Source organism: Ahaetulla prasina, chromosome 1, assembly GCF_028640845.1.
Source record: "Ahaetulla prasina isolate Xishuangbanna chromosome 1, ASM2864084v1, whole genome shotgun sequence".
In the NCBI taxonomy this organism is placed as follows: domain Eukaryota; kingdom Metazoa; phylum Chordata; class Lepidosauria; order Squamata; family Colubridae; genus Ahaetulla; species Ahaetulla prasina.
Genome location: NC_080539.1, coordinates 80,377,760 through 80,403,780, shown reverse-complemented (window position 1 = coordinate 80,403,780; position 26,021 = coordinate 80,377,760). Strand labels below are relative to the sequence as shown.

The 26,021-nt window shown below is 38.3% G+C and overlaps 1 protein-coding gene across 1 annotated transcript in view; it reads right to left on the bottom strand.

Annotated features, from left to right (window-relative positions):
* GREM2 (gremlin 2, DAN family BMP antagonist) overlaps positions 1-18,185 on the bottom strand; it is a 37,751-nt gene extending 19,566 nt beyond the window's left edge. The window contains exon 1 of the mRNA XM_058165765.1: positions 17,909-18,185. The gene's annotated coding sequence lies outside the window, so the exon portion shown is untranslated. The remainder of the gene's footprint in view (positions 1-17,908) is intronic.
* Positions 18,186-26,021: the final 7,836 nt, after the last annotated feature.

The following is a 26,021-nucleotide window of genomic DNA, read 5'->3' as shown; positions in this document are numbered from 1 at the left end:
CCGTGGGCCGCAGTTTGGACACCCCTGCCTTAGAGGCTGGGTGCTCTTCCTCAGTGAAGCCTGTTGACTAAGCCTGGACTAGGCCTAGACTAAGCATCCAGGCAGGAATTTTCTTATTTAGCAATTTTGTCAGTTGGATATGACAGAGCCTCATGAGTTACGTAAAGGAGATACTTCAAAGATTCATCAAGACAAGCACCTTAACACAGAGTCAAGATAGAAAAAGAAAGGCCTCATTTTGCTCACTGACTTCTCCAACAGAGGTCTTGGGATTCAGAAGCTTGCCAGAATATAAACCACTCCAGAAGAGAACAAGTGAGATCAATTGTGCTGACAGAAAAAGAGTGATCTATCTTCTCTAGAAAGTTCTTCCATCCATTCCATTCTGCCACCACTTTGACAGGGCTTGGAAAGGCTCTGCATGAATAAGGAAAGGAAACTTCTGATGCTTGCAGAAGGTTGTAATATGTCCTTAATTTTTGTTAGAATCTAATTACAAATGAAAGATTTAACTTCAAAGGAATCTACACTGATGATCCAGACACTTGAGCTTGCTGACAGCCCAACCCAAGATTTTGCTCTCTATACACCATAAAAAAGTGTGGATAATACACAGGTAGTCCTCAGTTAGCAACCAAACATCAGACTAGACATTAAGTAAAGTGAAGCAGTGACTATGCTTATGATCTCACTTCAAATTTTCTTCGCTTTACAGACCTGTGAAGATTATAAATTACAAGGATTGGTCCCACAGTTGCTTTTTCATCACCAATATAATGGTGGAGAGTCACTGTACAAGGCAGTCACTAAACAAGGACTACCTGTATACGGTGAGTTAGAGTCACTTTGATGAAGAGTATTGTGCCATTGAAATGATATAAACCTCTTCATCAAAGCAAAAAGGCAATGCATTTACCTCAACAAAGCACTCAATCTTTCAAGCTTCCACACTACTGGGAACATTGCAAGCCCTCTCTTCACAAACCTTCTACCAGTATCAGGCTTGACATAGCCAAAAGTCTGTGAAGAGTCTTCTTGCAGCTATCTCCACCAATATGTGCCTGTGGCTTTCATTTCAGGAAGCAGAGAGGTGAATCCTAATCAACCAGTCAAGCTACACACACAACTGAGCTGAAGGAGTTTTTTGAGTAGGGGCTGTGCCTGTAGAACAGCCTCCTCCAGCTTTAGCAAGTGCCAGCAGATATTGGAGGGGCTGTGAAGCACGGACAAGCAGAGCCACATGGCTGCTTCACTTTGTTCTTAGAAGCCATGGGGCGCCATTGCATCTCAGACTGACTTTTGAGTGGGTGCTTCATTTGAATCTTCATCAGAGCAAAGCACCTCTTCAAAGAATTCTGCAGCTCTTTTGGGTATTCTCAGAGTAAGAGGCTTTTTAAAATGACACATAAGAAAACTCTAAAATCTGGGCATATGACAGATTGCCTCACCAAGGCCTGCTCTCCAAAAGTAAAGAAGAGGATCCACCCAAAAAATGAAACTTGTAACTTTACTTAATGTAACATCAATACTCCAGAACCCCTATACCCTGTAATAAATTAATCACTCCTCCAATCAATTTCAGGATCTACTTCATTCTGTTTTTTTAAAAAACCTGCACAACAGAAGATGGAATAATAAATGCTGGAGTATTCTGCAGGGTTGATATAAAATAATTAATCCCCTTCTCCACAAATGAATTAAGTACATTCTGCTTTACATTGCAGAATGTGTCAAATTCACAGTCCCTTGGCAATGATCCTGTTTTCTTACAAAAAAAGGCAGAGTGACCATCCACAGTGCTTTTGTAGCTCTAGTTCTAGAAGGCCTACAGACTAGCATTAAAAAAAATGCATTTGAGTATTATGGATCCTGGATGGAACACAAATTCCTTCCCCTTGACAGTTCTTAAAATGGGAAATAACTTCATTTCCTTCCCGGATTTATAGCAAAATTAGCACTTGCTTCAAATAAATGAGCAGGAGAACAGACGAGAATGTGAAGGTTCACAAAATGATAAAGGCAGGAGTAAAAAACATTGGAAAGGATTGTTTTCTGGTGCATTGGCCTGTTGAATAACTTCTGTATTAAAAAAAATTACATTTGTAAATTTGTTTTTACAAAGCAAATCTGTCTGGCAACCTCTGAAAACATGTTTTTCCTCTTTCAAACCTTGGTAATCATGAAATTATCAATCAGTTTGGAAAGTACAAAATGCATTCAAAGAGAAGAAAAAGAATGCAGCCAAAATAGAATGGATAGCTGCTGGAAAGCATCTTGGATAGCTTTCTTTATACTTGTGAGTAGCCATTGTAGTCAAAACACACTCCTACCTAGACAGTAGTGAGAGTCCAGAGATAAGAGAAAATTAAAAGAACCCCTAAATTATGTACAGTTTGTGTTGAGATTGTGAACAGTTCAAACAGGGTTCATTTCGCTCTAGGCTGTGTCCAGTATTCCGCCCATTCCCAACAGATAGCTGAAAATGTGTCTTGCTTGGGTACTGGGTATGTTTGCTCTTAAGAGAATAAGCCTAAAGGAATCCAGAAGGAATGTCTTATATGTGCCTTATTAAAACACTGATATTTTCTTGATTAAGTTATCTCTGTAAGGAGGTTTTGTAAATATATGTGAAAAAGATTTGGGTAAATATATGTGAACTCTGGCTTCAGTTTACAGACACATTTTAAAGTCAGTCAGATGGGTTGATAGGAAAAGGTGACCTCTACTGAAAAGGAGGGCCTGGGTGATTATTACTAGAATTATTTGCTATTAGTTTCTGTTAAGGCTGGAATACCTAATAATTTAGGGAAAAATTACTTTCACTCCTAGCCAAACTCTGAATTCTTTTATTTCTCAGTTTATATTATTTAATTGGGGTAAATTCCATTAAACACTGAGATGAAATGACTTAGTTCTGATTTGGCATGTGTAAGATTATACTATAAATCTTCAATTACTTTTCACATTTTTCTATCAAAATATGTTAAGTCTTTTTTCACATAATGTCATATTTGGGAGGAACAGTTGTTGTTATTGAGAACTAGTTTTCTCTAGTGGTTAAGACACCAGACTAGAAAGCTGGAGGCCATGGGTTCAAGTCCCACATTAATTATGAAAGTCAGGCTGGGTGACTTCGGGCCAATCACTCTCTCAGCCCAACCCATTTTATAGGGTTGTTGATGTGGGGGCGGGGAAAGAGGAGGAAGATGTGTTGGATATGTTAGCTGCCTTGAGTTATTTGTAAAAATAATAAAGGTGGGACAGACAAACAAGTAAACAAATAAATAAAAGTTATTTTTAGCAGCTTTTATAACAATGTGAGAAAAATTTCACTTCTGCCTATGCTACAGCTTAAACCAAACAAGCCATGCAACTATCTCTACAGTTTTTCCAATTCACCTTCCTGCAGAGGACATAAGAAGCATGTCACCAAGATTCATTGCTCACTAACCAAATAAAGCCCCTACTACACTCCTGTCCCTGATTCAGAATAAAAAATGAATCCCTTTAATAGTGTTTCCATTACAGGGATTCTCGCAGACACCTTTGCAAATACTGTGAATACAATGTTATGATAGAAATTGTCTTGGAATATATAAATAGAATTTTTGCAGAAATGTGTATTTTTTGCATTATAATTAGTTTTTTTGGAATGTTCTCTCACAAACTTCATATCAGATTAATCAAGCAGAAGAGCCAAACAGATTAAAGTCATAAGGCCAAAGAGACTGTTTTTCTATGGTGGTCAACTACATTTCAGTGAAAAGCCGATAAGTATAATGTGAACTCAAGAGAACTTGAGGGCCAAGAAAGTCATACTTCGAAACTCATCCTCTTCAATATCAGATCCCCTCTTAATATGACATCTCACAAATAATTCCTTTGTGGCAAGGGTGGAATCCAACAGGTTCTGACAGGTTCTGGAGAACCGGTAGTGGAAATTTTGAGCAGTTCGGAGAACCAGCAGCAAAAATTTTGAGTAGTTCAGAGAACCGGCAAATACCACTTCTGGCTGGTCCCAGAGTGGGGTGGGTATGGGGATTTTGCAATATCCTTCTCCCAGGAGTGAGGAGGGAATGAGGATTTTGCAGTAACCTTCTCCTGGAGTGGGATGGGAATGGAGATTTTCAGTATCCTTCCCCTGCCATGCCCACCAAGCCATACCACAGAACCGGTAGTAAAAAAAAAAATTGGATTTTAGCACTGCTTTGCGGTATGACAGAATCTGCAGTTAGAGTAGGAGGTGGGGTTAAGAAACTGGCTAGCTTGGAATCCCTGCAGGGGAGGAAGCGACTGAAACCTGACTCCTTCACCCCTACCCTAAAATCCTTGGAGCCTTGTTCTCAAGAGAGCGTAGCTAGTCTGATGAGATTCTTGTAACAAGCCAGCAACAAAAAAGAAACTTCGCGGATCAGCTCATGGTGTTGTGCTGGTTCCTTGTGCCTAACAGCAGATGAAAATGAATAAAGCTTGTTTGGTGCATATTTGAGACAAGGAGGAACCATTTTTTTCTGCTCCTTATAAAAATTACCACTTCTCATTGGAAATAATAATACAGTAAAAGGGGGAACAAAATTATACATTATTTGATTTTGTAAAATTCAAACATACACACACACACAACTCAGCACATTTCCAGGAAGCCCATTATCTCTACAGGAGGTCACATTCCCAAAACTCAGGAAATTTCCAGGAAGCCCATTACCACTACAGGAGATCACATTCCCAGAACTCAGGATGTTTCCACACAGCCCATTAACAAGGTCATAACAAGACAAGAGACTAGGAACACACCCACATAGGATGCTACAAAACAGCCGACCAATCTGCAAACACCCACTCCATCTACCAATCAAGATGCAACCACACACCCAACCAACCCGCTCACAGTAACTCTCCCCACCTCCCCACCAGTATTTATAGAGACAGCAGCTCCGACCACGCTTCGCTTGCACAAGCACGAAGCCGAAAACAGCAACCTGAAGATGATGAGTGAGACCTCATCGAAATGTCGCCAAGATACTCTCAACCTTACACGGGAAAAGACCCGAATATGCCAAGACATACATACATACATACATACATACATACATTTAAGAAATATGAAACAAGTATTTCTCCAATAGAAGTGCACTGTGTATGTAGCACGGGATGAACTATAGAGTTTTTGGTGCTCTCTGAACTTGGTTGTTTACTTGCAGATGTTTCATTACACAATGATAAACACTGAAAGATGTCATGTAATAGAATAACAGGGTTGGAAGGGACCTTGGAGGTCTTCTAGTCCAACCCCCTGCTTAGGCAGGAAACCCTACACCACAAGTGGTTACCCAACATTTTCTTAAAATTTCCAGTGTTGGAGCATTCACAATTTCTCAAGGCAAGTTGTTCCACTGATTAATTATTCTAACTGTCAGGAAATTTCTCTTTAATTCTAAGTTGCGTCTCTCCTTGATTAGTTTCCACCCTTGCTTCTTGTTCTACCCTCAGGTGCTTTGGAGAATAGCTTGACTCCCTCTTCTTTGTGGCCGCCCCCAAGATACTGGAACACTGCTATCATGTCTCCCCTAGTCTTTCTTTTCATTAGACATACCCAGTTCCTGCAACCGTTCTTCATATGTTTTAGCCTCCAGTCCCCAAATAATCTTTGTTGCTCTTCTCTGCATTCTTTCTAGAATCTCAACATCTTTTTTACATTGTGGCAACCAAAACTGAATGCAGTATTCCAAGTGTGGCCTTACCAAGGCATTATAAAGTGGTATTAACACTTCATGTGATCTTGATTCTCTCCCTCTGTTTATACAGCCTTGGCTTTTTCTGGCAAGCTGTTGCACACTGCTAGCGCATATTTAAATGGTTATTCACTAGGAGGACCCCAAGATCCCTCTCACAGTTACTACTATTGAGCAAGGTACCACAAATACTGTATCTGTGCATTTTGTTTTTCTTGCCTAAATGTACAACCTTACTTTTTTCACCACTGAATTTCATTTTGTTAGATAGTGCCCAATGTTCAAGTCTGTCAAGATCCTTCTGTATCTTGAGCCTATCTTCTGAAGCGTTGGCTATTCCTGCCAGTTTGGTGTCATCTGCAAATTTGATGAGTTCCCCATCTATCCCCTTGTCCAAGTCATTGAGGAAGATGTTAAAGAATACTGGGTCTAAAACAGAGCCTTGGGGTTCTCAACTGCATACTTGCCTCCATGTACATGCAGTTCCATTGAGGACTATATGTTGAGTGTGGTTGGTCAGCTAGTTAGTAATCAATCTGGTGGTGATGCTGTCTAAGCCACATTTTTCTACTTTATCTAGTAGTAGGTTATGGTCTACTTTGTCAAATGCTTTACTGAAGTCCAAGTATATTATATCAAAAGTATTCCCCTGGTCCACTAATTTTGTCACTTTGTCAAAGAAGGCAATAAGATTAGTCTGGCATGATCTGTTTATGACAAACCCATGTTGGCTTTTGGTTATTAGTTTGTTTGCTTCTAGGTTTTCGCTGATTTGTTGCTTGATTAGCTTTTCCAGAATCTTCCCTGGTATTGAGGTCACACTGCTAGGTCTGTAGTTTCCTGGATCTATTTTTCTTCCATTTTTTGAAGATGGGAGCTCTTGTCCAGTCCTCTGGCAGTTCCCCAGTGCTCCAGGATCTTTGAAAGATATAGTTCAGTATATATATAGTTCTGAGATCTCATCTGCCAGTTACTTCAGAACTCTGGGATGTAATCCATCAGGTCCTGGTGATTTGAACTCGTCTAAGGTAGACAGATGTTTAGTTACCATTTTCTTCCCTATTTTAACTTGTGTTCCTAATCTGCTTTTTGTGGTGCTGTTTTTGGTAGGTTGGACTGTTTTTTCTCCTTGTGTAAAGACAGATGCAAAAAAAGAGTTAAGTGGTTCTGCTTTCTCCCTGTCGCTTGTCACCTTCTTGCCACTTTCTCCCAGCAATGGACCAATTGTTTCCTTGAGTTTTTTCTTGTTTTTAACATGTTGGAAGAAGAATATAACATGTCATATTAAGAGGAGATCTGGTATCACAGAAGGTGAGTTTCTAATATGATTTTCTTGGCCCTGAAGTTCTCAGGAATTCACATCATGCTTGTGGGCTTTTCATGGACATGTAGTTGACCACTGTATACCAAACACATGGATCTCCAAATGCCTTGCATTATACAAAGTCAACAGAAAACGACAGCCTTCCTCAAAAACAGTTTATTTATTTTATTTATTTATTTTGTCATAACAGTATATATAAGCATTAACATGAAATAACTATATAATATATAAGCATATATATGAGCATAAGTATGTAATAACTATATTAACTGGATATAATGAAGAGGAACAATAGGACAGGGAATGGTAGGCACGTTTGTGCTCTTATGCATGCCCCTTATAGACCTCTTAGGAACGGGGTGAGGTCAATAGTAGAGAGTTTTTGGTTAAAGATTTTGGGATTTTGAGAAGAGACCACAGAGTCAGGTAATGTTTCCAAGCATTAATAACTCTGTTACAGAAGTCATATTTTCTGCAATCAAGATCGAAGCGGTTAACATTAAGTTTAAATCTATTATTTGCTCTTGTATTGTTGTGATTGAAGCTGAAGAAATTTTCAACAGGAAGAACATTGCAATAGATGATTCTGTGAGTCAAATACAGGTCCTGTTGAAGGCATCGGAGTTCTAAATTTTCTAAACCCAGGATTTCAAGTCTGGTGGCATAAGGTATTTTGTTGTATTCAGAGGATGCTGGAAGTCAACTCAAGACAGCTTGCGGAAGTTACCATTACGATGATGCACTCTCCCAATTGCAGATCTATAGAAGCAGGGATCTATCACATTAGACAGGACCAAGGTGCAGACTATGCAGAGGAACCTCAGAGACACTCCAATACATAATGGAAGGATGTAAGATGCAGGCAGGAACAGCATACAATAAACAGCACAAATAGCAGGCTTTGTGTACATCTGTGCAATGTATAGGCTAGATCCTCCCAAGTCCAAATAGAAATCCCACAGAAGCTTGTGAAAAATAACAGAGAGAAGATCCTATGAGATTTTCAGATTCAGAAAGACAGGCAAGTACTGGCCAATCAACCAGAGCCAGAAAAACAGCAGTGGTGATAGACCTAGCAATGCCAAGTGACAGCAACATCAGGAAGAAAGAATATGAGAAGATGGAGAAACAGCAGGGCCTAAAGAAGAACTAGATGTAGAAAATAAAAGCCAAAAGGATCCCAATGGTGGTAAGAGAATTCAGGGCTGTGACTCCTAAGTTGGGAAATGGTTCCAACAGATCTCAGAAAAATATCTGTCGAGAAGAGGACAGTTCCAAAATACTCTGCAGAACCTTCAAACTCCTAAGCCTCTGGTGAAGGACCCAAGACTGAGAAAGACACATACTGCCCCATAAGGGTGAGAAGGGAATTATATAGTCAAAAGGTTTTATACAGGTATTTCTCCAATGGAAGAATATATGTATAACTCAAGGTTGAACTATGAAGTTTTGGTGCTTGGTTGTTTGCTTGCAGATGTTTCATTACCCAGCAGTAACTTCAGTGCACTCAGGAAAGACCACACCACCAATGTTATCTAGTTGTTTAATAAAACATCTGCACGCAAATGATCAAACTCAGATAGCACTACAAACGCCACAAGTATTTCTGACATTTTATATATTAGGATCTTAGGAAAGAGATAGTGTAAGGCCACATCTACTGTTTTCCGGAATTTTATATTACATGCAGCAATCAAGAAGTGGGTAGTGAGGAAAGAGCTGAGCATCATAATTTGACTATGGGTGGTTGGGAAAGAAGGTTAGCTCTCAGTTGTATGTCCCCAACTGTTTCACATTCAAATGCCAGATGCTAACAATCTTTCTTTTGATTTTTCTTCATTTCTTCCATCCCTAATGTAGACTTTTCTCATTTAATATTCTTCACATACAATGGTCACATGTAACATCCCAAGAGCAATAGGCTGCCCCCCTCCAATCCCCCCAGTTTTCAGAGGGGGGACTCTATGGAGACAATGTTATTTCTAACAGAAAGTTGTTTTGTAACAGACTTTTTAAAAAAGTAATTGCAAGTCTTGGCCTCCTGAACTTTATGAGAATGGGGTCAATACTAAATGGAGAGCCAGGTCAGAGTTGTCCCAAAGGTGCTTTTTCAAGAGCAACTGGGCTTCCTGTATTTTTCCTTGAAGACATTTCACTTCTCATCAAAGAGGCTTCTTCAGTTCTGGCAGCCATGAATCAATGACAATTCTCATGTTATAGATTTGCTTTCCAATGAATGACAATGTCAGAGCTTATTGCAAACTTCTGTGCACAGACTATCTTGCTCTGATTAAATTTCAGCCTGTTTCACATCCAGCCTGTAAAAATCTCCAGATATTGGTTCAATAAATTGATGGCATTTCTGGCACAGCTTGAAGGTAGCAAGATACAACTGAGAATCGTATTATCAACATATATACAAAGGAAGGCATTGCAAGGTATGACCCTGTGGGTCTAAGATAATCTACCAACTCGCTGCAGGACAATTCGCCATGGGACAAGAGTTACAGTAATGTCAACAAAATGATGGACTAGAATCATCAAAGAAAGGATGCAAAAGGAAGGGCAAAATGACATGTGAATGAGAAAAAATCAAATATTTTTAAAAATATTTTAAATAATTAAATTGAATTGTTAAATTGTCCTGCAGTGAATTGTCCTATGGCGAGTTGGCCACAGTGAGTTGGCTGTTTCAAATTGTTCCATTCCGTGATCCTGTGTACATTACAGTATTGTTGTTATTTTGTTTTTAAAATGTGCTTTAATATGACTGCATTGTTTTCTTTTTTTGAATTTTTTTCCCATTTTCTGCTCCTAGAATTTCCTGAAGGTCTCATTTGCAAGTACCAACCAATTCTTAAATTAGTGAAATACAACAATGTAGTACCAATTTGGGGTACAGGTAATCCTTGACTCAGAAACATTTATTTAGCAACTGTTTAAATTTGCAATGGCATTGAAAAAAGCAACTTATGATCAGTCCTTGCACTTACAATGTCATAGGATCCCCACATTCCTTTGATCAAATTTTAGGCACTTGGCAACTGTCATGTATTTATCATGTTTGCACAATCCCAGGGTCATGTGATCACCATTTTCAACCTTCACAGCCAGCTTCTCACAAGCAAGGGGGAAGCCAGATTTGCTTATTGACAATGATTCACTTAAAAACTCCAGTGATTCACTTAACAGCCATCTTAAAAAGGTCCTAAAGATGGGTGTGAATCGCTTACAACCACTTTGCCTAGCAATAGAAATTCTGGTCAGGAAAAAGGCAACCTTTGAAAATCACGCAAGAAATCTCACCAAGAGTCAGCGTGAAGGCATTAAAACAGTACAAATAAGAGCAGCCTGGTGAACAATACAGGGTCAGTATTTCATCACTTAGTAAAAGTCACTGCAACTCTTCCCCAATTCCTGTTATGAGGCTGTGTTTAAATACAAAGATATTCTGGAATCAGGCTTGATCCTGACGACTGCATCAACAAAACCAAGTCGCCTTCTCGGCAACAATTTGACTGTGGTTTGCCACTGCTTTCTTCCAGAATGGTGTTTTGATATTGTTGGTTTGTCTGTTTCCCCATCTGGTCTACAGTTGTAGAATTTCTCAGTTGTCTTCGGTCAAAGTATTAATCAGCCCTAACCCTGCTAAACTTCTAAATCCAACAAGTCAGCAGGTGCTACCATCCACAAAGCTAGCTAAGAAGCTGTATTAAGATGTGACTCAAGGGTAAGCAGCTCTATAAAAGTCAGCAGGAAAGGAAAGATTGTTTCATTTTCAAAAATAACATACAATATGAAGAAATGAAATAGGATAAGAAAAAAAATTCAAAGAAGAAAAAAAAGATTTTCTCTCCTGACTCCTAAACCAGCTGCCTGGCTCCAAAATGATTCTGGGCATCTTACAACTTAGAATGTATATATGAAAGCAAATACAATAGATACAACTAAACTGGAAGAGCAAAGTATTCAAAACAAGTCCAATCAAATCAAAACAGGCAAAAGGACAAAAGGAGGGTCCACAATCAATCAGCCTGTCTAAATCCAGGGAGAATAACCAGATCTTCAATACTTTACTTAAAACATAAGTGTAGGAGCCACACCAATGGCAGAATCGTTCCCAAAGACAAGAATCGCAGCAGTGTTTCCTAGGTCCAATAAGAAAATGTTTTTTTCATTGACAACCATTTGTGTACTTAGCCTAAAAGTCCATGGAACATACAGCTTCCAGACATCTGATGATAAATTGATGTATTGTATTTCTGTAATAAACTCTCTGGTTTACAAGTGACAACTAAAATAGTTATAACGTAAATGATGAAAATATTGTTAGTACAAAAACGAATTAAAATAATAGAAACAAAAAAAAATTACATTAACTGAGAAAATATTAACTAGCACAGCAAAAAAATAAATGATGGCAAATGTAGTTATCAAATAGTCCATTATCTTCAGGGATGGTATTAAGAGAAATTGGCAATCTTATTTATAAGCTATTGCATAAAATATGTCATAGAGCCATGATTAAGATTCCACACTTCCTAGCCTTAGTCTCCGCATATCACAGATGTGCAAAAGAACCAGGAACCTTTCCCATAATGGTTATATAGGATGGGTTGCTTCTCCTTGAAGATAATTCTGAAAGTGCCTAGGCTATTTAGGGCTTTATAGGACAAAATCAGCACTTTGAACTGCACAGCAAACATCATTGGTAGCCAATGCAAAGCTCACAACATTGGTGTTACCTGCTCCTGATAATCAGTACATCCCAACAGGCTGATGCTCTTTGACCAATTGTAGTGTTTTAATGGTTTTCAAAGAAAGTCCCATGAATAGCTCATTGCATTGGATTAAATGTCACTGGTGCAAGATCTTATTCTAGTTGTTGCTGAATATTTCAAAAAGCTCCACTTTGGCCAATGGGAGGGATACAGAATCCAGAGTTTCTGACTGGACTTAATTTGTGTACTTTATAATTTTCTTTGTTGGCTCTCTTCATTGTTTTAAGCTACAGTCATTGAACTAAATGCACCAATTGCTATTTGATAGCAAAGCAATCTAATTTTCCATAAGAAAAAGTAATGTTCCCTACATAAGAACAAATCCAAACAACATAATACCATCTCCTACATATTCAATTTCATTCCTCAAGCGAACTCAGAAACTTTGCTAAAACACCAGTGGTTTCTTTTGATAGTTTGATATCATTAATTATTCTTTCCTGTTATTACTACATATATTGCCTTCCTACCATCAGAACAAATTGCAAGATAACTCTACTCTACTATATTCCTCACAGCTTATTAAATCAGCTGTTCTAAGCTAAAGAACTTTGCTTATTCCATTACTCAAGTAATTACTCCCATTCATCTTGGCACATAAATAGTGTGCCATCCTGTGCTATGTTTTTAAATCTGAGAAGCAGTAATGTGACCTCTAACTTTGTTCTTTAAAAATACTCTTATACAGATACACTGCATGATTTGGCAATCAGCAATAAACCCAAGTTTTCAGAATATTCTCTTTCAATTAGACAAGATGCCAGTTCTACAACTGCCACTGAACTATAAGGTTCTCCATACATTCTCAGTATGATTATGATTATGCTTACACAATAGTTATTTTTGTTTTTGAGATTGTTTATAACTTTTTCTTCTTAAATATTAACCCTGGTCATTAGTTCCAAGAATTAAATAAAGTCTTTGGAAAGCAACAATAAAATCAGGATAATTTCAGAAAACTCAATAAAACGACGTTACAAATTTCAACCTTTGTGAAATCTGGCACAACTGTAAAGGGCTGGCTATAAATGTCCATATGATGAAGCCTGAACAACCAACAAAATGAACTGTAAACTTCCTAATATTGCTGGGCCATGTCCCCACAAGTACAATGTGTGTTTATCAGTTTCCTCTTGAGTTTAGTTTGACTTTCAATGTTCCTTTAACTCATAACAAACATACCACTGAACTCCCTTGAAATAATACATTTTACTTGGAAAGAAATGATGGCTATGTCCAGGACAGAGTTTGTCTTGTATAATATAACATTTTCCAATAAGACTTCAAAACTTCAAACATCATATTATTATAAAAAAAATAAGCAAACTTGGTTTATAAATGTTGGATTTAGATTGCCTAAAATAACCTCGCTAGATGACCTCAAATCTTTGATTAATTTATCTTAGGCCAGAGTTCTCCGAAGTGATATTAACTCTCAAGGGTCAACAGGATTCCCCAAGGCATCAATAAATGGTTGCGGATCAACAGGAATATTCTATCTTATCTATCTATCTATCTATCTATCTATCTATCTATCTATCTATCTATCTATCTATCTATCTATCTATCTATCTATCTATCTATCTAGCCATCCCTCCCTCCCTCCCCTCCATCTACAATGTTACATTAGTCAGGAGTGTACAATGTTAACATAGAGTAGTTATTTGGCTGCCCAGACTGCTAGCTGTTGATTCACGCTCGACTGAACCTCAATATACTGAGTATAATGAACCTGAATATACTGAATATAAATAGACTGAACCTGGAAGAGTGTAATGATTTACACTCTTGTGTAAATTGTAATTTAAAACTCATTCTCCAACCAAATATCAATGCCCTTGTTGTCACTCATCAGAAGCATCATTCCCATTAATGATAAATGTATGTTAAATCTTATATTTTTAATATTTAAATATTAACTATTTTAGGATTATTAGAGTACTATTAAAGTAATATTTATTAATTATATTCACACCATATAATTTTGGATACCAATGAACAATCTGAAACTTCATGAAGAGATCAATGAACTGAAGAGTTTGGGGATCCCTGTCTTAGGCTAACATCTTAATTGTGTCATTATTTACAGTAACCTACTACTGTCGTTTGGCCAAAAGAGAAAAAGGAAGAATTTTCAGCTCTTGAGAGTCTTTCCCTACAGTCCTATCTATACTGAATATTCGGGATAATGCTGGTTGTGCAGAAATATGCATAAGATTACTCTGGAAAAGTAACATTTCCACATGACTTTTGATTTAAAAAAAATATTAACTCAATTTGTTGGGCTCAAATTGAAATGACCTATAAGCTCTGCAAATAATATATAAATTTGCCTCAAGAGGTCTGACATCTCTTTCCCAAAAACCGCACAATGACTGTGTGACTACACAGAATTTAACTGAAAAAGCATGTGTGGAATTGAACTTTAAGAGGCATCAAGAGCATTTTTGTAACACCATTTCAGACACCATACTTACAACCAAGCTAAAATGTACAGGGTTTAAGAGTTAATAAGAGTTAATCATGGTTTCCCAGCAAAGAAAAATAAGAATACACAGATTTAGAAAAATATTTAAATTGAAGCATAAGGGGAACAATATGGATACAGAGTTTTTCTTAAACTCAGATTGTTGCAATAACAAACCTCCACCTCATGGTAACTCAGTGAATTACAAAATAATAACTAGTAGAGCAAATTTGGAAAATGGTTAAGATGCTGGTCTAGAAACCAGGAGACTGAGTTCTAGGTTTCTCTTAGGCATGAAAGCTGCTGGATAACTTTGGGCCAGTCAACCTCTCAGCCCAACTCACCGGGTTGTCATTGCAGGGAAAATACAGGCAGGAGTATTAGGTACGTTCAGTGTCTTGAGTTATATAATAAAAAGATGGGATAAAAAACCTAAACTTGAACACATGCATATAATAGCTTCCCCAATTCATAAGCTTAAAGGATATGGTGATATCCAATAAAATGATCCACAGATGGTAGGCACCAACTACTTATATATAATTGTTGTTGACTCCCTACAAGAGGTGTATCTTTGCTGAAGCAAAGACAGCCATCCTGAATGATTGAAGCCACAAGGCAGACAGATTCACAGGATTTGTCTTGAGTTTCCTGCAGATCTGCTAACTAAAGCAATGAGGAGCCACTGAAAATCTCCCTGGTGTATTTAAGTATTTTTATTACTACTGTCTGTTTCATATGTGTGTGTGCCCCTATGTATAAGACAGAAAAGGAAGAAACTAGAGGCTTGTTCTTACTAAGGAGCTTCACACTTTTCTGTTAACTGCAGTTTATCAGATGTGCAGCTAAAACTTCCAGATTATTATAAGAGGGGTTTCTCCAGGGAAAAGACAGAAAAAATCTGATACAATTGACAAGCGAGAAGCACGCTTCATCAGAGAACCCATTCCTTCATCAAAGGGATCTTAAGGAAACACAATCAAGATTTGCATATTTTCTCATTAAATAATTCCCTAAATAAATTCAGCAATTATATAAAGCGGAGTTAGCAATTTCTAAAGTGATAGCTGAATTGATCTGTTGGAACACACATACAAAACACTCCATTGGATAGTTTATGTTCTCTTGTCAGGACCATTCCTTTCCCCTCTTGAAGATCCTTCATCCCTAAAGGAACAGATTCTGAGTGGAGGAAATAAGTACAAGAACCACAAAGGAGATATTTATAAAGGAAATCTTTCTCTCAGATTATTTCCTCTGCTCAACAAAACTTGTCTTCTGCAGGACTTTCCCATCCAAAGGAAACAGATTCAATTTCAATGTTATCACAAAACTATTTACTGTTGTTTTATTAAATTGGTTGTTCTAAATGTTCTAAGTTATGTTCTCTATTTTGTTAAAAAAAGTTTTAAAAATAAAAATCTGTTGCTAATGCAAGTTTCTGACATCATTGACACATTAATTTAAAAAATTCCTGAGAAGATATAACATAATTGTTATGCCATAGGTTCATTACTCACTTCCAGTTTTAAGTCAAGACACTCACATTTTTTCCCCCTAAAGTATATCCAACAGCTTCCAAAAAGTTACATTACAAATATCCTATCAGTCCAGTGCTAGATGAAATCATTTAAGTAATGTCTTCCACCTATAAGTGTAGTTTTAACAAATGTGTCCCATGTTCCCCTGGTAGCTTTGGGAACAAGCAATGTATTCAAAAGACTTGCATCTTGCATCTGTACTCCACTCAGTCCCACTGAGTTGAAAGCAATTCACCTTCTGAATTATTTACTAAATGCCTTTGTTTTTAAACTAATAGCATTTGACTACTTGAGTTGGAGGATTCAAATATATGACAAATCAGCAAATCTTACAGTCAAAGAATTAAGCATACTAAGAGAGCCAGCTTTATAGCTCGTTAGCAGAAACTAAATATAAACTCAAAGGGGCAAAATATATATGCTCAAAGCTGCAGTTATCTTTCATTTCACCTGAAAATGCTTGGGATCAGGTGTAAATCATTTCAGTTTCCAGCCTACAAGTTTTAAGGTCTATGGATTGTGTTGGCCATTTCCTTATCAGCCTTCATTCAAAAGTGCTTTCTTTGTCCCTACTTTCAAGTTTACAATAAACAGATAACAAAAGGAGAAAGGCTAGAAAAAATATACCCACAGAGGTTAAAGAAAATTACATTTGCTTGGTTTCAGTCCAGGGCAAAACATACCAGAACAATGATTTCAACAATATTTGTTTCCTTACCTTATTCAACATGTTAAAAAAAGAAAATAAACCCTGCAAGGAAACACAGTGCCTGCATTGTATTTGTGCTGGTGGGAAGTCAAGAACCTGAACGGATGTTAGATTTCATAGTGAATTAGCATGCAGCAGCACCACTGTGGTCTGATATGCAAAGTGCTAATTAAGGCCCAGTGAGTGGACCATGCACCTGTTGCTATTTGATTCAGAAGGCATTGTTTGGATTCCTGTAGATTTACATCAAAAACCATTTACTACAGCAATTGGAACTGGCTGGAACCCAGGTTCAACTTACAGTATTCAAGAGGCTTTCAAAGTGAGTGCTTGTCCACATTCCCATCCTTCTTTCCCTCCCCTCCTCCCTCTTTTCTCCTTTAAGAAGATTGCTTTCTTGAAAATAGTCAAGCTATTCATTTTATCCTCCTAAAATCTTCCTTAAAAGAAAGCTACTAACTACTACTTGCACACTCCAGCACCTCAGATTAAAACATTCTCCAAGTTTCTGTCTAGGACAGCTTGCTAAATTTTTGAGTCAAATTCAAAAACTATCAAATTTATTTCCAATTTAAAATGAAAAGTTCCTCCCGTAGCAAGGATGAATTTCTATCCCTGTTAACACTCCTGGTCCAAATCATTAAAATTACATTCCGTTTTTTTTTTCAAAAGCGTATGATGATAAACTGGTGTAAGTCCTTAGAACTTTTTTTTTTTTTTTACTCCCGGGTTATTCTTTTTAATCCTGATTTAGGATTCATTAAGCTAAACCAGGCCTATCCCCAAAAAAATCATTTAATCCTAAAACCGGGTTTACCCCAAAGTACAGAGCGGGAAAAAATAAAAATGAAATACAGTATTATAAAAGCGTTAGCCCTCAATTTTTACACGCGCAAGCGACAAGAAGAATGGTCTTCGGCTACGGAACACAGCCCGATCCACTCCCTTGCTTCAAACAAACCAGGATGTAACAATGTGGCTTACACGTCTGCCTGGTAGTTCATTATCTAGAAGCCGTGGTTTTGATTTGGGAAACCCGAAAAAGCCTGAAGGGCGCAGGACAGCTCACGAGCAGAGAGCGGACTGGGATGAAATATATACTACCTTCCACCCACCCACCCCAAAAAAAGAGTGGGTCAAATCTTCCCCAAAGGCGAAAAAGAAAAAAACCACACTTCTGACCCTTCCTTTTATGGGGGTGGGGAATTCCGATACCCACGCGCGTTTTCTGCCTGCCCCGAAGAAAGAAAAGGGACTCGCGTCCGCCGGCGTCTTCCTTCCACGCTTCCTCTCTTCTAAGTCCTAAAAAGGCACCGCCGCCACCTCCAAGCCCCTTCGGACGGCGCGGCTTTACCTGTCAGCTGCCGAGGCGGGCGGGCGGCCGCCGGCCCTGGTTTTTTTTTATTATTATTTTTTTCCCCTCTCCGGATCGCGGGAGCTTCTCGCTGGGTTCCTTCCAACCCCGAACGGCTCAAGGAGACCCCCGAGTAGTCGGGCGAGGGCAGTGCTTCCCGGGACGCGTTTTCCCTTTCCAGAGGACAGCGCGGTGCCACGCTTCGCAGCAAGCCAAGGCGGGAGAAGCCGTGTGGAAAAAGGGCTGCTCTGACTCCTCTCGGTCACCGCATGGGGATATTGCCGAAGTCGACGCTTTCTTATTGGCTCCGGTCACCAAACAAATCACACTCGCCTCCCCCTTTCGGAGCCGCTCAGCGCTCCCCTCAAGTCCCGCCCGCCCGCTCGCTCGCCCGCTGCTTTCTGCTCAGGAGGTTGTTACTCCTCCTGGGTTTTTGTTTTGTTTTTTTACAAATGCTGCGGCCGCTCTTCGCTCCGGCGCGCGCGCTGCTTTTTTTCTGGGTCTTCTGCGGGATTTGCACGCTTGTCTGAAGGTTCGGTTTTATTCACCTGCAGCCCCAGAGTATCTTGTACCGTTGGATCCGCGGGACTTGCCTAAAAACCATTCTGCCTCCCCTCCTCCCTCCCCCCCCCACAAATCATTCCTAAACTTAAGTTTTCCGTCGCCACCCTCCTCCTTCTCTTCAAACTGCGTTACCGTTGAGGGAGGAGAAATAAATAACTTTTTTTTAAAAAAGCCAAATGCTGCCCGAAAACTTTAAAAAAAAAATGAATTCGGGGAGGGGATGCGGGGCCTGTTCGTTCGGCTCTTGTCTGCGGTGTTGGGAAAACTTGTACAAGGGATTGGGGAGATCATTTCGGAATTCACTGCATCATATTAACATTATGATGCAAATGATGCGAGGTGGCAGAAGGTCACAACTTTAGGATCCGAAACTCTGAAAGCAGCGGAGATAAATGTCAGAGCTGATACAAGTTTCCTGGCGGCTTTTTCAATTGTTCCCATAAAGCTTAGGCACTTGCAATAGAATATAGTGTTCGGTATAATATATGTGATTAGGAGTGTGTTTGGGGCAGCACCAACCAGAGATACAAGATTGAATCCATTTTAAAAGGATGAGTTAAATCAAATATATATATTTTTGAGTGGTGCTAACAAAAGGAAAATTTGAAATGCCTTCATTTAATATGTCTGATTCAGATTAAGAAAAAATATAGCAGAATGCAGATTAATGAAAATGGAAACATTGTGCTTTTACATCATTGATTTGAAAATACAGTTGAATATATAACTTGCAGATTTGATCTTTTTTTTTCCAGAAACATGCTAAACAGAGGTTTTTAAACTTTTTCAGTCTGAGGAACCACACCCTTGGATTCTGTAAAATGCAACTTAACCCTGATAGAGATATTTCCCAATCCAATTGGCTGACCTGAGTTACATGTAACACTAGCAATAGCGCTTAGACTTATATATTGCTTCACAGTGCTTTACAGCCCTCTCTAAGCAGTTTTACAGAGTCAGCATTTTTGCCCCCAACAATCTGGGTCCTCATTTTACCCACCTCAGAAGGATGGAAGGCTGAGTCAACCTTGAGCCTGGTGAGATTTGATCTGCCAAATTGCAGGGAGCTGGCAGTCAGCAGAAGTAGCCTGCAGTACTGCACTCTAACCATGCACCATCGTGGCACTAGGCTATAATGACATTGTTCATACATTCTTATAATATGTAGTGTGATGGCCAAATTAATTTGTTAGTTTTAAATACTATATTAACAAACTATGATAGCAAAAAATCCTGGCTTAGTGTTACTTTGTTTCTTAATATTTTATCAATTACATGTCCAAGCACATTCCCTTTGATGTGTAGCAGGTAATAACATCTTGTCAACCTTGTCTGTGCTTTATAAGTTAAGCAAAGGCGCAAAGGACTACACATAGTCCTTGACTTATGGCCACAATTGAGCCCAAAATTTCTGTTGTGAAACATTTGTTAAGTCAGGTTTGCTCCATTTTACAACCTTCCTTGATACAGTTGTTAAGTGAATCACTGCAGTTAAGTTAGTAACATGGTTGTTAAATGAATCTGGATTCCCCATTAATTTTGTTTGTCGGAAAGTTGTGAAAAGGGATTACATGATCCTGGGACACTGCAATCATCCTAAAGAGTGATTGCAGTGCCAAGAGTTTGAATTTTGATCATGTGTCCATGGAGATGCTGCAAGGGTCTTAAGTGTGAAAAATGGTCATAAGTAACTTTTTTCAGTGCTGTTTTAACTTCAAATGGTCACTAAATAGAATAAAATAGAATTTTTTATTGGCCAAGTGTGATTGGAAACACAAGGAATTTGTCTTGGTGCATATGCTCTCAGTGTACATAAAAGAAAAAATATGTTCATCAAGAATCATAAAGTACAACACTTAATGATAGTCATAGGTTACAAAAAAGCAATCAGGAAACAATATCAATATAAATCGTAAGGATACAAGCAACAAAGTTACAGTCATACAGTCATAAGTGGAAGGAGATAGGTGGTGGGAACGATGAGAAGATTAATAGTAGTGCAGACTTAATAAATAGTTTGACAGTGTTGAAGAATTATTTATTATTTAAATATTTATTTATTATTCATCTGTGCAGGACTGGCTTAGATTTTAAATTTACAGGGGTTTTAAATTGATTTTAATATTTATATTTTTATTTTTAATAATAGGGCATTGGAATAAGTTTTTTAAAGATTATTTTAATTTTGTATATTGATGTTTTATATGCCTGTGAACCGCCCTGAGTCCTTTGGGAGATAGGGCGGTATATAAATTTAAATAATAAATAAATAAATAAATAAATAAATAAATAAGCAGAGTAATGGCTTTCTGGGAAAAAACTGTTCTTGTGTCTAGTTGTTTTGGTGCGCAATGCTCATTTTGAGGGTAGCAGTTGAAATAGTGTATGTCCAGGATGTGAGGGGTCTGTAAATATTTTCACAGCCCTCTTTTTGACTGTTGTATAAACTGTTGTAAGTCAAGGTATCAGCAAAATCAGAATTCCCAGGCTAGACTGGCAAATAAACAACAGTAAAGTAGTAGCAAACCATTTTTGCTTTCTTGACAATATGGGCAATCGAGCTCAATTCAAAATAAACTTCACTGTTCCATTTCAAGAGGCCCTGGATGTGTGGAAATAAATGAATAGTTTTCAGGTGCTGTGAGATCGTCTGCCTGAGTTTGGTAGCTGCTTAATGATCTAAGTAGACTTCTTAGTTTGAGCAGTTTTCAGGAGACAAAGGTGCCCACTTACTGAGGTCTTGCCCCTCTGCTGCAAGCACCATACAGTTATGTGAATGACCCAACAAACCAGCAGTGAATGGGGAAGAGGAAAGGGCTGGTATTTAGTGCAAAAACCAAGGTGCAGTCTTCCCCCCCTCCCACTTCTCATTCGGGTCAGTTATGGCTGAAGGTTATGTACAGCAATAGTAATAGCAGACTTATATACCACTTCATAGTGCTTAGACTTATATACCACTTCATAGTGCTTTACAACCCTCTCTAAGCAGTTTACAGAGTCAACACATTGCCCCCAACAATCTGGGTCCCCATTTAATCGATCTTGGAAGGATGGAAGGTTGAGTCTACCTTGAGCCACTCAGAATCGAACTCTTGGAGTGAGCAGTGAGTTAGCCTGCAGTACTGCATTCTAATCACTGCATCACTATGGCTCTTGTGCTAGGGTTTGTACTTCAGATACCCTGGAGTGTGGGGGAGAGAAGTTTGAGGAGGACTCCCTTAAGGATCTAATATAACCCTCCCACCCCCAAATAACCAGAAAGGTGAATGAGGCACTTTCCCCTCACTGTGCTGTCTAGTAAAATGACGTGAAGCTTTTGTAAGATTCAAATCTGCATTTACTAGAGGGAAATGTTGTAGGAAGCCCTGGAGGAAACAGATTATCCCTGGCCATTCAAGTCAGACATCAGGTTTAGATAAGACACAGAGATAGCATTAGGCATACTTGTGGATTATTTCTGATAAAACCAAGATAGGTGTAGTGTGATCCTCCTGGTCCTGCTTGATCTCTCAACAGCTTTCAATACCACCAGTCATAGCTGTCTGAGCTGAGCTGTCTCTAAGAGTAAAGAGTTTATAGTTTTATGGTTCTCCTCCTATGTTAAGGAACAGGTCCAGTTAATAATAGTGTAGTAAGAGGAGAAACTGTGCCATGTGTGCCTCAGTTGTGGGTTGCCATGGGACTCAGTGCTCCACACTCCTATTCAAAATCTATTCAATCCATAGGGAAGACAAAGTATCAGACAATCTGGTCAAATTTTATTACTATTTTGATGATGGTGAATTTTACATCTCAACCCTGACCAAACAAGTAATGTTGTCAAAGTCTTGTCCAAGTGTCCAAAGAATCTCAGAATGGGATAGGAAACAATTAGTTCTGAATGGGGCTGCATTTCCCCAAGAACAAGGTCTTTGTACAGGATTATCTCATGCCTCATTTGCAACCTTTCCTGGAATGGGAATTTTACTCAATGTCATTCATACCTTAGTTTCAACTGGACAACTTATCAACTGGACAATTGCTATGTGGTTTACAAGGAGTTCCCCTTAAAGACCATTCAGAAATTACAGCTGGTTCAGATTACAGCAGTTTGAATTGTTACGTGTACACCTGGAGGCACCTACATGACACCTACCTTGAGAGCTGGGATTGGTTGGGTTCTGGGGCCAATTCAAGGTGCTGATTCCCACCTTTAAAGTCCTTCAGGATCTGGATAGCAGTGCGACCACATTGTCCTGATTATTTCTGCCTACCTGATGAGATCTAGTAGATTGGGCTTTTTATATGTCCTCTTAATTAGAGAGTGTCATCTATGCAGAACACAGAGACATGATTTCTCTCCCTGTCCCCTTGTCTGGAGAACCATCTATCAGATATTCAAAGAGCCCCTCCACTTTGGTTTTCAAAAAGTCAATGAGAAGACTTGATTGTTCCTTCATATATAAGCCCTGAGGGCAGAGATGCTGTAACTATGACCCCCCCCCCCAGGATAAATTAGTCTTAATAACGTTCTGAGTGTTGAGTTCTAGCTTTTATATAAAGGTAAAGGTTCCCCTCGCACATATGTGCTAGTCATTCCTGACTCTAGGGGGCAGTGCTCATCTCTGTTTCAAAGCCGAAGAGCCAGCGCTGTCCAAAGACATCTATGTGGTCATGTGGCCGGTATAACTAAATGCCAAAGGTGCATGGAACGCTGTTACCTTCCCAACAAAGATGGTCCCTATTTTTCTACTTGCATTTTTAATGTGCTTTCGAACTGCTAGGTTGGCAGAAGCTGGAACAAGTAACAGGAGCTCACCCTGCTACGTGGCACTAGGGATTCGAACCACTGAACTGCTGACCTTTTGATCGACAAGCTCAGCCTCTTAGTCACTGAGCCACCGTGTCCCTCCAGCTTTTATATAGCTGCTTACAATGTATGGTTTAAATTTTTAAGTGCTAACAATTTAACAATCTGTTTTTAAATCCCAAATCATGAATTTGAGGAGTTGGGTACCAACTCAAAGTTGACTGATTGATGAAATCTACAAGACTGTGAGTAACAGTAAAAGGAAATTTAAAGTAGTGTGGCTTTGGTGGAATAAACAGAAGCACACTGCAATGGTGTATATGTGTATGAGAAAGAGGAGGCGAGAGAGAGGAGTGCTTTCATCATATCAGTTTCAATGAAACTAGTCATCAGCATATTATATCTTGTCTATATACAAATGAAATGTTGATTAATTTGGGATATAATTTAATGAGGAACATTTACTGAACATAAAATTGTATGAAGTTGACATTTCATTCTTCAATCAGATAAAGCAATCTCTCAACTCTGTCAACTATATTGTGTTAAAATACTTAGAATACATCATTTAAATATGCAGAGTACTTCATTAAAATACATTGAAAAAAATATAAGTAGCATAATTTCTTTTCAACATATTCCATGCATCATTCTAAATAAACCATCATTAAATTCCTTCCCAAACCTTACTTTTTCATTTTTGTCTGCTTATTTGTTTTACTTGTTTTACATGAGTCTGTTTAATTTGTGTCTGCCTTATTGCTTATTTAATCTTTTCATTTAGAATTATAATGACTTTCCACAAGTTATTGTAATCCTATTAGGAACACAGGTATTTTAAAGTCACTTGACTTTGCAAATATTTTTATTTGCTCAATTATCTGGCTTATTTGGGGGCCAAGCAGGGATGAAGACTCCCCACCCCATCCCCCAATCCTAGCAAAGAAAATGGTCGCTTTTCATTCTAACTGGGCAACAAATTAAATAAAAGAATGGGGCTTTGATATCTTGAGTTGGAAAACAAGTTGTTCTATAAATGTAGACACAATGATGTCTGGTAGCTTTCTTTAAGTTAGCGTCCTCCATATACAGTATGCTGGGCATAACTACCACCATCTCCAGCCAGCATTCCTAAACCAAAAAATTACTTTCCAGCATTAAATTTCCAACTGTTTTATATATCTATCTTTAGGAGAGAGCAAGTATGAGTATAGTAGTTAAGATCCTGGACTAGGAGAGAAGACATTCAAGTTCTACTTCTCCCTTAAGCATGGAAGTCTGTTGCTTTCTCTCAGTCCTAGACTGGGAAATTAAAAAAACAAAATCTATGAACTTGCATTGGACCAGCATGGTGAATTATAGAACATAATCTTCAATGAGCAGATTTTCATTCTGCAATATATATATACATGCATATATGCATGCACATCCATAAACACATTAATGATGCTGTTAAATGAGTCATTCTGGTTTTCTTCCTGATCCAGTTTGGCCATGTACTCCTCTCAAATTTGAAGTTGGGGTATTAATTAATTAATTTATTTATTTGGCCAGGAATATAATGCATAGGAAAGAGTTAAACGTCCTCTTCTACTCAGCCATTTCTCCAATTCTGAACCATTTGCATCCATTTTAAATAAAATAAGTTATAAAGAAGAATAAAATACTGATAAGCCCCATCACAGTTATTGTTTTATGTTCCATGTAATTTGATCTGTTGCAATGGAGATAGCTTTACCAAATGGCAAAAACCTTCTAGACAGTTTCTTGCAAGATACCTAGAAACCAAGTTTGACAATCAGCTGCAGGGGAAATGAATGCAAAGTGCTATGAAGAACAGTTAAAGAGCTGATAGAAAGGTTTAGCTGGGATAAGGGAGACATGATAGCAGGCTTCAAATAGCTGAAAGACTGACAAAGGCAGACAGGGGAGCATTCACTCTTTTCCAGAGAGCAGGACTGGATCAATGAGCAGGAAAGACAAAAAAAAAAGCAGATTCTAGCTGACTAAGCTAGTGAATCTATGTGGGAGTGAAAGCCTTTTGATTGAATGGAGGCCTGGAAAGCCATCTGGTAGACATAAGAGTAGCAGTATCCAGCATCATGGAACTTGCCTTGAGAGTGGAGTTGGACTAGAACAATGGTAGATAATCCACAGGTCACATGCAGCCCTCAGCTGATTTTTATGAACACTGGAATACCCCAAGATATCGTTTAGTGGACATATTTTTAATTACTAGTTTACAGTTTACAGACTTAGCTACTTCGTGTCACCTGCTTGCCTTATGGCTGTTGTATGTGTTAAAAAATTTGAGTAAAATTCTTATTTTAGATAAGAAAAATGAAAATTTACCATACCTGATATGTATTTGTATAAACCTTTTTTGACTAATAAAAACTTTTTGAATAAAAAACATATTCCATGCATCATTCTAAATAAACCATCATTAAATTCCTTCCCAAACCTTACTTTTTCATTTTTGTCTGCTTATTTGTTTTACTTGTTTTACATGAGTCTGTTTAATTTGTGTCTGCCTTATTGCTTATTTAATCTTTTCATTTAGAATTATAATGACTTTCCACAAGTTATTGTAATCCTATTAGGAACACAGGTATTTTAAAGTCACTTGACTTTGCAAATATTTTTATTTGCTCAATTATCTGGCTTATTTGGGGGCCAAGCAGGGATGAAGACTCCCCACCCCATCCCCCAATCCTAGCAAAGAAAATGGTCGCTTTTCATTCTAACTGGGCAACAAAT